Below are 15,767 nucleotides of genomic sequence, written 5' to 3' on the forward strand. Positions count from 1 at the left end.
GGAGGCAAAGGCTGAAGTCTAGGCAGGCAGACTAGAATGTGACGAGGAAACATGCTGGCTTTCTATGAAGAACAGAGCTAGCAGCAAGGAAGTAATAATGGCAGACGAGGGAGACTAGTGCCTTTTCCTTTCACGTGAACATACTCCCTTCACTAGAGCCTACTCCCCTTCAGTATGAAACGAGGACCAACGCTCACAAAATTCAGTTATAAAATAGGAAGCTGCCCTTTGGCAGTCTCTTTCTAAGTGCCCATACCCATCACTTGCTCCTCAAACACTTGCTCATACGTTAGAGAAATGCTCAATCAGTCTTGCTAAAAATACTAGCAGTGAGAGCCTAGACTCATCGCTCCACAAGCGAGTGAAAGCAATCATTCTGCCTCGGTGCAAACATGCAGTATCAGTATGGGACAGACCACTCACAGCCTAGAGCTTCTACTTTCTGTGCTAATTTTTTTTTAGCATATATTCTTAACAGTTGCGATTTGCTATTAGCAATCTATATCAAACATTTGATGTTTAATGGTAGCCTGCAACTCAGCTGCGTTCGGCATGGACAGGAAAGTGCTCATTGGTAGGAACCTCATAAATTGCAAGTTAAGCAGGGAACCTACGTTATAAGACACGTGCAGAAACCGCAGCACCTGAACGTAAGCTAACTCCTTCTCTACGCTGGGTATCAAAAACCAACCCTGAATAACTCTCGACATTGCAGAAGCAAGTCCCAAGAATGTGCCCGTAGAGGAAAAAAAATTGGGATGGCAACAGAATTCATTTCAGAAGAGTCTTTTGAGGCAAGACTTCTTGCAGCCTTCCAGTAACTCACCAACAGAAATACGCTTTTGTTATCAAAGACCTCTCTGCATTACAGTTTGCGACGTGCCAGTTTCACACATTTTCTAACCCAAGACCAGCTTCTCGATGCACCCCTCGAACGCAAGAGAACGGATTTAATCTATGCTGCCTGAACTGTACTTTCCTCGGTCAGAAAGTAACATGGTTCGTTCCGGAAAGCATCATTTTTCAGTAACAACCTTCCCCACAGGGGCCAAACATCACGTTAACCAGCCCAGGAGATACTCATGCTATTTCATACATGACGATAACAGGGCAGATACTTGCTATATTCAATTCCTAAAGCGAGCCTCCTTTGGCAAAAGAAAACGCTATTTATTTATTTATTTAGATTTTTATTTTTTTTTTTAAACAATGCCGTGGGTTGCTGTTTTCAAAGGCCTCTCTGTCTTCTCTGATGAAGACATCTCTCATGTAATTATGGAAGCTGCAGCTGTTTCCACTGACAAGCTCTCAAAGTCCTGGGCTCACTAACCTGTGACAGCCGTAATATCCAATTGCAGGTGACGGAATATTCTAGTTCTGCTCATTTCCTTTGAGGCCCAGAAAAGCTCATGACAACAGGAGTACCATGAAAGGACCCATAATATTACCTTTATTTTCAGCTTCTTCTAAGTCCTTCTCGTTTGCCAAGAGAATTTCTTCTCTCTGATCACGTAACAAGTCAGCAAGACAACAATCAATCTCCGCTCTCTGAAAGAGAAAAGTTTCTCAACTGCATCCTTATATGAAGTCCGTGGTGTTTGACATCTGGCTCACTTCAGCTCATTTCTACTGACACATCTTCTCACTGTCTTGACTCCCTGGATGCTTGGAGCCAGCTGTTTTTTTCCAGGACCCATTTGTGTTATAAACCTGTATTTTAAGACTTGCCACGTGTTCCCAACCTTAAAGAGTGAGCACATACTGTTCTCTCACCTGCTCAGGCTGCAGAGCTGCCAGGGTCCTGCCACCAGCTCGAGCCCTTTCACCCTGCTGCTCTGCTGGAGGGCCTGCCAAAACAAACAAACAAACAAACAAAACACAACCACAAGACACGCAGACAAAGGTTACAGCCCATGTGGGAGGAAACGAACGCTAACCTTTCATCTTCCAACTCTTTACTCAAAGCAGGAAAACAGGTACGGTCCTAATAGACATATCAAAGAAATTCACTGTATGCCAGAACAGGAAAATCTGTATCAGATACCAAAATGCTGCCACGGTCCCCGAGCACAGCCCTTTTCAAGGCATCACGGAGATTCAGCAAGATCATCCAGGTCATAGGGGACAAACAAGCTCGTATCAAAGCTGCACACAGCTTGTATCAAAGAGACTTGACAAAGAGCAAAAGAATACAAGGACGGCTAAATCTCAGGGCGTAGGAGAAAACTGAAAACAGGGAGGCATCCTTTGAAAAAGTTTAATTAGACAACTAACGAAAAGAGAAAAGATTGCAAAACAACACGGGAATGTACAAACAGCGCTGGAAGCCAAAAGCGGCCTGAGTAACAGCTTGCAGAATAGCTGCTCTCTCCACGCCTCTCCCTGTGCACACTGAAGGGTTCCTACGGAAGAAAGGTTTTCTTCTTGGCGTGGATATCAAAGAACCTGTCTCAAACTGAAACGATACAGAACAAGTTTTGAAACAGAAGCAGAAGTAACAAGTCAAAAGGCTCACGCAGCATTTCACTAAGGAGTTCTCAAGTAGCTCACGGATAAGCTACGTTTTCATTTTTAACTCTCTTGAAATTGTCTGTAGGACAGATGACTTGAAATGTGACTAATAGGCCCGGACTTCTATTTCAGAAGCGTCCTACAGAAATTGCCAGAGCAGGAATTCCCACGTTAAGGAAAATAACAGGAGGTAAGAAAAGAACTAGCGGACACTTGATTAAGAAGACTTAATTAAGGAGCGTTAAAACAGCTTTTTAAAGCGAGGTCATACTTTATAAAGTAGAGCGTATTTTCGTGTTCTTCGAAAAAAAGTGACACACGCGAGGAGATAAGAGTTCATTTTAAAAAGGTACCTGACTATTTCAAGCGTGTTTTGGAAGACAGAAGACAAAAGAAAGAATGGGAGTAACCACGTTCCATGGTAGAGGAAGGGTCGCAGTAAGATTTCACCTTTACTTTTGCTGTTCACCATATTTGTAATCGTCTGAGACGTGGGGTTACAAGATGAAAAGCTTTATAGCTGATACAAATTTATTGCAGTAGGACAAAGTGAAAAGCGCTGATATCGCACTTTTTCCCAGAAAGGAACTTCTCGGAAAAGGAGCTAAGTTTCCTGGTGGACGCCAACTTGAACACGAAACAGCAATGTGCCTTTGCTGCAAAAGCAGCTGAGGGTATCCTGGGTGGCATTAGGCAAAGTATTGCCAGCAGGTCAAGAAAGGCGATCCTCCGCCTCTGCTCAGGAACGGTGAGGCCGCACCTGGAGTGCTGGGCCTGGGCCTCCCAGTACAGGAGGGACCTGGACACACTGCAAAGAGTCCAACGGAGGGCCACGAGGACGGTAAGGGACTGAAGCACCTTTCCTATGAGGACAGGCTGGGAGAGCTGGGACCGTTCGGCCTGGAGAAGAGGAGGCTTGGAGGGGATCTCATCGATGTCTGTAAATACACGAAGGGAGGGTGGAAGGAAGACAAAGCCAGACTTTTCTAACTGGTACCCAAGGAACAAAAAAAGGAGGCAACAGACACAGGCCGAAACATAGGATGTTCCCCTCCTGTGGTTTCCTGAACATCAGTAAATACTTTTTCGCTGTGAGGGTGACTGAGCACTAGCGTAGGCTGCCCAGGGAGGTCGTGGAGTCACGGTCTTTGTGAGGTTTCAAAACCTGTCTGGACGTGGTCCTGGAAAACCAGATCTGGGTGGCTCTGCTTGAGCAGGGGTGTTGGACCGGGTGACCTCTGGAGGTCCTTCCGACCTCAACCAGCCTGTGATTCCTTTGCAGCCGCTATGCAACCAAATAGCAAGCACAATTCAAAGCAGATAAACGTGAAGAAATGCAGAGGCAAAAGGGGAAATCAGGCCTCGGTACTGCACATAATCCTATGAAAACATCACCCCAATGCTCATCAGCGTCGAAGAGCAACTTACACGTTTAAGCTTTTGGAAAAGGCCTAGGAAAGGCAACAAGAAACATCACCAGTCTGATCAAAACTCAAAGTTAGCCTTGCTATCTCATAAACTGAAGGTTCATTTGCATCTTGGATGCTACACAGAATTTTATTTTTGCCTATCTTAAAAAGGTCACAGTAGAATAAAAACAGTTTCAGCCAAGAGAAACAGGGATCGCCAAACTTTTGGAACAGTTTCTATCATTTTTGTTGTTTTTTTTCCTGAGGCAGTCATTTCAACTAGAATCAACCATGAAATCCATCTGAAACAGCTGGAAGAAACTGTGGTTATGAAAAGCCAACCTCCTCCTTCCTTCTCGGGGCCTACAATACGGACCAAAGTCCAGAAGCCACCGAAGGAAACACGTCTGGAGATGATAAAAAGAGTACGTGATTTTGTTGATGTCCTGGTGTGAAACTGTACCTACCACCTTCCTCTTTCTAGAAAAGTACCTTCAGCATCAACAGGTGACAGACTTCACGGCAGCACAGCTCACAAGACTAGACCACTATCAGCCACACGTCTGGGAGACAGAAAAGCTAGCAAGCTCCAGGTATCTGGAAAGCAATATCCAGGACATGTAAAGTACCCATAAATCACTGAAAGACAGAATCCACTGCCGGAAGAAGCAAACGATTGTAGAATAGCGTTCGGCTTATATGCAGGGAAAGACTATCTATTTAGAATCAGGAGTGTTACTCATGACTATATACAATTCCGAGGAGCTAGCAGAAGTACCGTAGCGTCCACACAGGGCGTGCCTTCCAGTCCTTTTACCGGCTTTGTTGCCCTCCTCTGTACGCTTTCAGGGATCTTAACGTTCTTTTTATATTGTAGAGCCCAGAATCGCACACAATATTGAAGGAGAGGCTTCGCCAACGCTAAATACAGTGGGAGAATCACCTCTTTTGACCAGCTGGCTACGCTGTGTTTAATATATCCCAAAATGCTAGACGATAACCCGTGCTTCTGAATCCTTTAGCTATCTTCCCAGGGCCCTGAAATTTATTTTGATTGAACGCAGACTTCTTGCTGCAACTTTGTTGGTACCCACGTGAAAGAGCAGGAGTAGGGAATAATCTGAAGTTTGAACTAAGCTCGTAAGCTCGCTAGCAACGTCCCTGATCCAAGCCCCAGGCAGGTAGAAAAGCTCTCAGTAAAGATGGTCTGGTCTGCAGATGGGAGCCTCTGTTCCCTTCAGAAGGCAGTCACCTGTGACTATAACCTGGCACTATTTCTTCACAACGCTGGCCTTGATCTCTCGATCACTCTACAATTCCACGAAAGGAATTGCCTCCCAAGTCGTTCTTGACTGACCGCAACTAGCGTTCCATAAAGCCCTGCAAGCACTTGTTCATTACTTCTAGGATAATTCTTAAAGCTGAAGCGGGACAAAGTTTTGTCCACAAAGGCCTTCGGGGAGACTTCTGAAAGGAAAACCAGGCCAAACCAAAAAACTAGGAACAGCAAGCGGCGTGTACGTCGGTTTTGCTAACAGAGTAACACTAACGTACTAGGAATTTCCACGTTCTTTGCCCTCTACCTTGAAAGTGTCACCCAATTCTGTCAGTGTTCACCATCAGCTTCTTTTTTTTTTTTTTTAAAAATTTCCACATGGACATCTGAGAAAAACATTTCGAGTCCCCGTCATCGAGGGAGGAGAGGAGAGGAAAAAAAAAGAAAAAGAGAGGGGGGTGGGGAAGAAGCACAGCCATTCCTTTCCTCAGTAATGTGAGCAAAAAGTTCAGGCGCTCGGCAACAACAGAATCGTAGAATATCCTGAGTTGGAAGGGACCACCGAGGATCATCGTTAAGGACCACCGAGTCAAACAACGCGCTTTGAAAGACAAAACGCAGAAGAACCTGCACGTTATTTAATCTCAGCTGTAGAGTCACGTGTATTTGTACCCGCTCATTTCTTCACCTGCCAGTTTATTGTGCTACAGACGTTACAGAACACACAAACTGCAAGGTTACTACTACCTTTTGTAACCGATGCGACCTTTGGTAGGGCTAGCCGTCTAAGAGAGCCACCAAAATCCCCTTCACGCCTGGATTTCACCCGGAGGTCGCTGCGACTTACCCGGACAGCTGGGACAGACGGGCTGCTCTTTCTCCTGGGAAACCTGCGACTGCAGCACGCCAGCTGCAGCTTTCCTCCCTTCAGCTGCCGCGCCACCTTCGCTCGGCGACAAACCCCGCGGGGGTCCCAGCGGCGGGGAGCTGCTTCTGCCCTGGTGAGCCGCAGGGAAAGGAGAGAGCCGGCCGTCAGCGCGCGGGGGGAGGAAAACCTCCGAGGCGCAGCCCGACGATCGAGCGCAGCGAGGACCCGCGCCCGGCCGCCGCAGCCCCCACCCCTCCCGGCCCGACGCTCCGGGGAAGCGCCCCCGAAGGCTCTCGCTCGCCTCACCGCCGGCAGCCGCGCTCGCAGCCAGCGGCAACCTGCGCCTCCCGGCGCGCACGGCCCGGCCCCGGCCCCGGCTCGGGGAAAGACCGGCCGCGCGCCACAGAACTACAGCTCCCAGCATGCCGCGGGACGGAGCAGTCCATCCGCCCCAGAGGGGAGTCGGCCAAGCGCACGCAGCGGCCCCCCCCCGCGCCGCTTCGCCCCCCTCTCCCCCAGCCCTCCGAAGCTCCGCGCAGTGCAGACCCCGCCGCACGCCCGGCCCGGTCCGCTCCGCTCCGGCGCCGCCCCCGCCCCGCACAAGGGCCGTTTCCGCAGAAGCCGCCGACCGCGTGGCGCCCCAACCGCCCGCCGCCTCGCCCCCTCCCGGCCCGGCCCGGCCCGGCCCGGGGCGGCGCCGACCACCAACCTCGTTGCGGCACCGCGCCGCGGCGGCCCGGCCCGGCCCGACAGCTTCCGCCCATAGTGCCGGCAAGCCCTGCACGGCACCTCCGCCCTGCGTTCCTCCGAGCCGATCACGGAGCGTTTCCGCCCTGAGTTAAGGCTAGCCGTGACGCCACATCCGCCCTCACGGTCCAGCCAATCACGGCGCCGCTTCCCTGTGGGAAGGCGACCCTGAGGCTGCCCCCGTGCTGCCTTTTTATTTATTTATTTATTTATTTATTTTTAAAGAAGGCGCGGGTGTTCTTGGTCCTCTCTCGTCAAGTCTGTCTGCGAGAAACATCTCAAATAATTTTCTTGACACGCGATCTTCTCTGAGGCTATTTTATTCGCGGTTGCAGTGGCGGGCGTCCTGCCGATCAGGAGCGCATTGCAGTAAGCACAGCATCAACTTTTAGTCCCTGTTCCCCGACACCTGATCCCCTCCCCTGTATGTACCATGTATGTACAATTTTACTTCTTTTTCAACCCTTTAATTTCTCCCTTCTTATTTCCTTTTTTTTTTTTTTTCCTTTCTTATGTTTCAGGAACCTGTGATCTTTGTTTTACCGTGCCCACGCTGCTCAACCTGTTTTTCCTCAAGCTTCTGCCTTATTTCGGAACAGTGAGGCCGCCTACTGTCCGCTTACCCACGTGGCGTTTCTCCTCATTATGACTGCACAACTACCTCGGAATACAGAAAATTAGTTCTCTACTGCAAAAACACAACTTAGTTTCTCACAGCTCCCTCCTCTCCTTTCCTTACTCCTACTGTTGTTTTTGCACCTCTTCACGTACCGCGCTCTTGAGTTTCTCCAACGTTAAGGCGCAATAGTCTTCTTCGGATGTCACGGGGGATGGGAGGCGTACAACGCCATTATTTTTACAATACCAACAAATAGTTGTTTGAGCCAATTCTGTTCAGGTAACCACGAAGTTAGTTTCTCCCACATGTTTCTAAATGCCCAGGAACTGTCATCTTGAGCTACTCTATGTAGGATCTTTCCCCCCCCACGCCCCCCAGTATACCTTTTTTTCCCCCCAAATATCAGTCAAATCCGTCCCGTTTGATCTACATCTATACAGCAACTAGCATTAATTACAGTGCACGCTCCTCCTTATGAGGTTATTAATGAATCGAATACTATTCGATTCTACGGTGCTATTTTTGCAAACTTATCAAACTTATTTTCTAGTTCTTCAGTTATAGCGGAGATATTTACAATAGCTTTTTCTAATTCACCCACCCCTCACCGAGGTAAAAACCACCTTGCAAAGCTGTGAAATACTAGAGAATTTTACTAGAGAATTGTCTGGAGTCCGCTTAATCCTGCGTGTGGTCTCAAGGGGGCTTTGGCTTTGTGGGTCTTCAATAATAGTCACGTTTGGAATTACTGCCTCCAGGGTGCAAGCTCCCTTCCATCCCAGGGGCAACACCTTCCTGGCTTTATTGCCACGTAGCCAGTACCACCTCTCGCCATTTGGGACAGGCCATCCAGGTGCAGGATTCTCACGTCGCATCTGGCACGCGCTATGTATATTAGCGCTCCTGTGGCTACCATATTTGGTGCAGCGTGGATTATTCCCTGCGTGGATAATTCCACACCCAGGGTCAGTACTATCGCCCCCTGAGTTTCTATCACTGTTGTTTAAAAGGCACCTTCGATAACGCGGTATATTGTAGCCAGGATTACGCGCAGGGAGCGTGAGAAACACTCCGTAGCCAGTAGCTTAGGCTCAGGCGAGGATCTCAGTGAAGTAGTAATTTATTCGCGATCGCAATGGCACGCGTCCAACAAGCAGGAGCGCGCCTACTAGTCACACAGTACGGTTTATGTACTTTCTTTCTCGACGACCGGGACCCTCCCCTGTTTCCCCACTGACTGGGTATTCCAGGTTCACAACCTATCCGACGCTTCACAGACACTACGTGGCCTTCAGTTGCCGGCCTGTTCAATTTCAAATTTCTTTTGACTTTTTTACTGTTTGAAGTGGTAATGTTTCTTCACTGATCTGACTTGACGCCGTGATTTTCACCTAGCTGCTCTGAGGGGTCCGGTTGTCTGCATTTTACAAGGTTGTCCGTTAAGCTTTCTTATCACTGCGAGCCTATCTCAACACCGCATTCCTTCCCTCTAAACAACGTAACTCTGCAAAAACAACATTTTTATTCCCACAATTCCCCCCTTTTCTTCTTTATAAACTGTTGATTTTTGCAAAACTTTTCTCTGCGGTGTAATTTGGTAGATCTCTTCCTCTTCTTCACCTTCTTTGCTTTCCATCCCCTCTAATATCATCGCCTTACGTGAGTAAGGTGGTGGCTCCACGGTCATTTCTTTCGATAGTGCAGTTTCAGTGAGCCGCTGTACTAGTCCTTTTACACAGGGGATAATGCAACAACCAAGGGCCGTCAAAACTCCTGATACTACGATCAAGGACGCAGATACGGACGCTAGGATCCCTTTCCATTTACCAAACCAAGATTCCGAACATCCCGCGAAGGAAGGGCCGGTTCCTAATTACTCTGCCAATTCACTGGCAAGGGCGGGAAGCCCTTGCAACGCTCTAGTTACTGTGCCATCTGGGGCAGTATTGTTGGGTATAAAAGTGCAACAATGGTTGCTCAGTATCACACACACACCTCCTTTCTCCGCGATCAACATATCTAATGCTATTCTGTTTTCCCAAGCCATTTTGCTGGTGGCATCTAGTTGTTCAGCGATTTCTCTTATCACATCCCTTGTATGATTTATGAATATCTGCTGACTATAATAAATACTCTTATTGATTGTTACCCACCAGAACAGCGACTCAAACCCTGCAGCAATGTGATTCCTGGCTTTCTGTTCATCGGGAACTCCTCTAGGCACCCCAACAGAATCTATGTACACTCTATCATCAAATGACATTCCTGAGCCTCTTTTACTTCTTCTGTGTATTTGTGATGTTTCTCTTTCAAATGCCAGGGTGAAGGGTATAGCTAATTGAACAAGTGCAAAAGTGCCTCCCCAATTAGATGGTAGGGTGGACCATAAGATCTTCCCTCTGCAGTACCACCACAGATCTGCCCTGGGGATCTCAAGTCTTGAGCAGTTTCCCATCAGGTCCTTGGTAGCATTCAAGGTCCTTGTGCACAAGGCAAATTCTCCCAGATGCCGGGTAGCGCTCACACCCTGCCGTGAGAGGCAAGCTGCATGGTCACCTGTAGCTGTAGAGAATGCAGGGGGAACCCTGATATTGCTATCACGCAAGGAAGGGAACAGCAAAGAGAGAGACTTACAGGCCTCATTTCCCCAGGCAGTCTTTTCTTGGTACAATGCAATCATACATCGCATCCCCTGGGAATCCCTGGTCCACCCCAATGGGAAGGGCACTATCCGGGCAATCCGTCGTCCCGAGGCACAAGCATAGCAAGTGCTACGGTTGAGACTCTGGACAGCATATTTGACCCATTCTATCCAGGCATTCACATCCCCATACCCTGTTTCAATCTCAAATGTTTGAACTGCCACATTTCAAAGAGAGCCTCCTGTTTTCTCTCCTGTTTTCTCCTTGAGTTTCTCCCTTTCTCTGATGGCAATAGAGGATCGTTTCCATACAGCTGCTCTCAATCTGGCTGTTGGGTGTCTCCCAGTTACTTGTTCTCTCTGCTCAGTTGTCATTGGGCATTTAAATCTCCACAAGCTAACACCTCACAAGCATCAAACATGACAGATTGTGGTACATAACCCTCTGTCACATTCACCCCTATTTTGACGGGGTATCCCATCTTACTATTATCTGGTCATGCCTTTTCCAAGTTGCCAATTGACCAAGGCCTTCTCTGAGGCCTACAGTCACTAGAAAAAAAATTAATAGTTGATTTTTCCCGGTCATTATTTTTAACCCTTAGGTTTCCAAATAATTACCAATACAAAGAGTAAGATATATGTACCCTACTACTAGAACAAAAACCCCTTGGGAGCACTTTGATTCGCTATAGGCCAGTCCCTTCTCTCAATCACAAGTCACACTCATTAGTTACCTGTGAAAATAAAAGGTTAGTTTACAACTGTAAGCTTTTATCCTGCTCACAGTCCACTACAAGATTTTTCTCTTCGATTTCAACTTCCAACAAGTCTTCTGTAGGAACAGCTTCCCAGGTACTAGGGTCGACGGATGCCTTCACTCGAGTATAGTGAGTCCAGCCTTTTTGTGCAGTTCTTACGGCTGTTTCAGTGGTTAGTAGTACTTGGAATAGTCCTTCCCATTCAGGCTGGAGTTTTGATTCTTTCCAGGTCCGAATCAGGACCCAATTTCCTGGTTGATGGTGGAGAATGGGGAATTCCAAAGGTGGGGTTTGAGCCAACAACCCACGGGTCCTGAGAGATGACAAAGAAGAGGACAACCCCAGAATACAGTTCTTAGGAAACTTCTCTTGTTTTGAATTGTGGTATCTCATCCCTTCTGCCCAGATAGGGGAATCCGAACAGCATCTCATACGGTGAAATTCCTATATCGTTTCTTGGTGCTGTTTGAACCTGGAGGAGTGCTAAAGGTAATCATTCTACCCAAGGAAGTTGGGTTTCTAACACTAACTTAGTTAATTGCTTCTTTAATGTCTGGTTCATTCACTCTACCTTCCCAGAAGAGGAGGGGTGCCAGGGGGTGTGAAAATTCCATTGAATCTCTAAGGCCTGCATTAGCCCTTGCAGTACTCGTGAAGCGAGATGACTTCCGTGACCTGAATCAATGTTTTCAACTATCCCATATCTAGGGACTATTTGCTCCGGTGATACCTTAGCCACCGTGTTCGCAGTGGCAGATACCGAGGGGAAAGCTTACACCCATCCGGTCAACTAGGACAAACAAGTACTTTAGTCTCCCTACTTTAGGTAACTCGGTAAAGTCTACCTGTATGCTTTGGAAAGGTCAAATCCCTGGCTCCCGTCCCCCTCTAGATGGGTTACGGATGACCTTTTTATTTACCTTTTGACATACGGTACATCCTCTGCATATTTGCTTCGCTACAGTGTATACTCCTACACAGACATACTTTCTTAGCACAACATCACACATTGCTTGCACCTCCCAGTGACTCTCTTGATGTAAAACAGTTAATATTTGCCTCATTGGTGCTTTATTCAGCATTTCTCTCCCATCAGGGAGTATCCATTTTCCCTCAGACTTCGTGGTGCCTGATTCCTTAAAAAAAAAAAAAAATCTCTCAAAACTTTTTAATTCTTTCTTAGTTTTCAACAATTCCCTGAATCCTCTCTGGATTTATTCTTTGTTTTCCCTCAGACATTAGATGCCTTAAATACCTGACTTCTCCTTCTACATATTGTAATTTCTTTTTCAATACTCCCGAGCCGAATAGCTTGTCAGTAGCTTCCTTCACAACTCTTTTCTCCTGTCCTGACAATAAATGATCATCTACATATTTGTAACAGTAATACCTCCTCGGGAGGTTGTAATTGCTCCAAAATCTGTTCTAGAACTTGCCCAAATAAATTGGTGGCCCTGTAAACCCCTGAGGTAAAACTGTCCATCTGTATTGTTGCTTCCGCCCCCATTTCAGGGTCTTTCCAGTCAGAGGTGAATAGATCTTTGCTCTCAGGACCTGAGAGCACTCCATTAATAACACTGTTATTCCAGTCTAACAATTTGCTATTTGAATGCCCAATTTCATCATCAAATCCCTTCCCTACAAGTTAGTCCCTGCCTTTGGTACATACAGTAATTGCCCAGTAATCATTTTATCCCCTACTCTCAGCCTGGTATCCCCCAAAAGTGGGGCTGTTATCCCAGCCCCTTCTACCCCCATCACTTTTAGGGTTTCATTAGTTAATTTAATCCCTGATACTTTACAAGCCAGTAATGATCTAGCTGCCCCAGTGTATTGGGTTCACATACCAAGGTTTGGGGGGGGAGGGGGGGGGTGGAGCAGGCTGCCCCCCCCCCCCCCCCCCATACTTGGGAAACTGACCAAACATCACAGCAAATATACCAAAACTTCTAGACTGTTACTTAGATAATGCCTTCATCCTCTTTCCCTGCTCATTCAACTTCAAACAGCTCTGTCAAACACTACATACCCCACCTTTAACACCTTCAATAACCCTTTTTAACACTTCTATCTTTCTCCAGCCTGTACTTTCCCATTTTCCTTCTCTCCTCCTTCTTCCACTCTGGATATTCCTATTTGAAACGGCCAGCCTGGCCACACTTCAAAGCCTGTCTTTCCTTGCCTGCTATTCCTTCATCTCTCTTCCTCTCCTTTCCATCCTGGCCCTGACTCCCCCAGATGATTTTCTTCCTCTCTCTCCAACCCTCTGCCTCACTACCTGCTACACTGTCAATACCATTAGTTTCGCTCTCTGCTTTTCCTTCTCATCTCCCCTCCCGATATACACCTCCAGGGCCTCCCGCAGGAGGGCCCCCCACAGTGACTGTTCACTACAACCCCCACCTTCTGGAGCTTTTTCTGTGTATCTTGCCAGGCTTTAATCACAAAATGAACTTTCAAGAGACCTTGGGATACCAGGTCCTTGGGATTCATCCACGAGTACTTTCCCATTCTGACCCCAAATCTCTCATATGATTTCTGTGTTGTGCATTATTATTATTCCAGCCAGGATCAGCAAGGATCCTACTAGTTGTTACCTCACAAAGAAGGACGTACCGATCTCTACTTGGAAACGCATCAGTCCATAGACTCTGACCCACCTAAAGACCCCTGCAACTGACTGAAGCAAAAACAAAGCACTTACCCCAAACTGCAGCCCAGGCAGAATGAGCTCTCTGATGGGATGCCTGTGACTCAATTACCATTAGGCCCTGCCTGGAACCCAAAGCCAATCACCTGGGAAAGGGGAGGGGCAAAGCACAAGAAAGTAGAAAGCAGAAAGAGAGCAGGAGAAGCAGCAGCTGTTTTTCTTTTCCTTTATTTTTTTCTAGCTTATCTGAACAGCATGCAGAGTGCAGACCGGAGAACTGGCGTCTCTCTAGAAGCAACAATACCAATGCTTTTGCTTCAGCTTTGAATATTGAAATGACAATATGAGAAAGCAAGTTACTGAAGCTAACTGGAATTAGCTCAACTTTTCTTCTGCACAGGAAGAAAAATCTAGCAGCATAACAGATTACACCCCAAAACCAAAATCAATGTAGTAACATCACTCGCAGGAAAAAATGTAGTAAATGATGTAGTAACATCACTCGTGGCCCCGAGGCGCCTGCAGTACCCACTTTTCGCCACCAGGTGGCGAAGAGGGCGCCAGGGGGCGCCACAGGGTATGCGCTGACCGAAGGCGCCTGCAGTACCGGATTTTCACCAGCAGGTGGCGGAAGAGGGCATTGAAAGGCGGCACCGCGCATGCGCGGCCCCGGGGCGCCTGCAGTACCCACTTTTCGCCACCAGGCGGCGGCAGAGGGCGCAAGGGGGCGCCACCGCGCATGCGCGGCCCCGGGGCGCCTGCAGTACCCACTTTTCGCCACCAGGCGGCGGCAGAGGGCGCCAGGGGGCGCCACCGCGCATGCGCGGCCCCGGGGCGCCTGCAGTACCCACTTTTCGCCACCAGGCGGCGGCAGAGGGCGCCAGGGGGCGCCACCGCGCATGCGCGGCCCCGGGGCGCCTGCAGTACCCACTTTTCGCCACCAGGCGGCGGCAGAGGGCGCCAGGGGGCGCCACCGCGCATGCGCGGCCCCGGGGCGCCTGCAGTACCCACTTTTCGCCACCAGGCGGCGGCAGAGGGCGCCAGGGGGCGCCACCGCGCATGCGCGGCCCCGGGGCGCCTGCAGTACCCACTTTTCGCCACCAGGCGGCGGCAGAGGGCGCCAGGGGGCGCCACCGCGCATGCGCGGCCCCGGGGCGCCTGCAGTACCCAGTTTTGGCCACCAGGCGGCGGCAGAGGGCGCCAGGGGGCGCCACCGCGCATGCGCGGCCCCGGGGCGCCTGCAGTACCCACTTTTCGCCACCAGGCGGCGGCAGAGGGCGCCAGGGGGCGCCACCGCGCATGCGCGGCCCCGGGGCGCCTGCAGTACCCACTTTTCGCCACCAGGCGGCGGCAGAGGGCGCCAGGGGGCGCCACAGCGCATGCGCGGCCCCGGGGCGCCTGCAGTACCCAGTTTTGGCCACCAGGCGGCGGCAGAGGGCGCCAGGGGGCGCCACCGCGCATGCGCGGCCCCGGGGCGCCTGCAGTACCCACTTTTCGCCACCAGGCGGCGGCAGAGGGCGCCACCGCGCATGCGCGGCCCCGGGGCGCCTGCAGTACCCACTTTTCGCCACCAGGCGGCGGCAGAGGGCGCCACAGCGTATGCGCGGCCCCGAGGCGCCTGCAGTACCCACTTTTGGCCACCAGGTGGCGCAGAGGGCGCCAGGGGGCACCACAGCGTATGCGCTGACCCAAGGCGCCTGCAGTACCGGATTTTCACCAGCAGGTGGCGGAAGGGGGCATCCAAAGGCGCCACCGCGCATGCGTGGCCCCGCCGCCTGCAGTACCCGCTTCTCGCCGGCAGGATGCGTCCTGAGGGCAGCAGGGACGGCTTCCCAGACCATTTTCCCAGAGAAAGCACAAACGAAAACAGCAGAAATTTGCACCCCGCGCCGCCTCAGGGAGGAAGGGTCTGCCTTGAGCAACGTGCCGCTCACGGCTGGGAAGCTGAGCGGCGGCAAGCTGTAACAGTACCTTTTTTATCGGGACAAAAAAGGCAGGGAGATAATAACAACGAACCCAACGCGGGCAACGGGATGCTCTGAGCCCAACGACCACAACTCCCGGCTTGCTGGGGGAATGGTGCTCCTGGCGGCTTGACACTGCAGACACCATGGAGCCAGCCCCAGGCTTCCCCACCTGCAGCCCAGCACCCGCAGACCTGTGCCTGCCACCCCATGCCACCCCCGCCTGGGCTTTCCTTGCCCCAGCCGGCAATCCCCCGGGACCCGGCCTCCACAACGCCATCGCCTGCCCTGGGGGTCCTGCCGGGAACCCCCAGCCCCCTC

This window comes from Anser anser (assembly GCF_964211835.1).
Source record: "Anser anser genome assembly, chromosome: 4".
Classification (NCBI taxonomy): Eukaryota; Metazoa; Chordata; class Aves; order Anseriformes; family Anatidae; genus Anser; species Anser anser.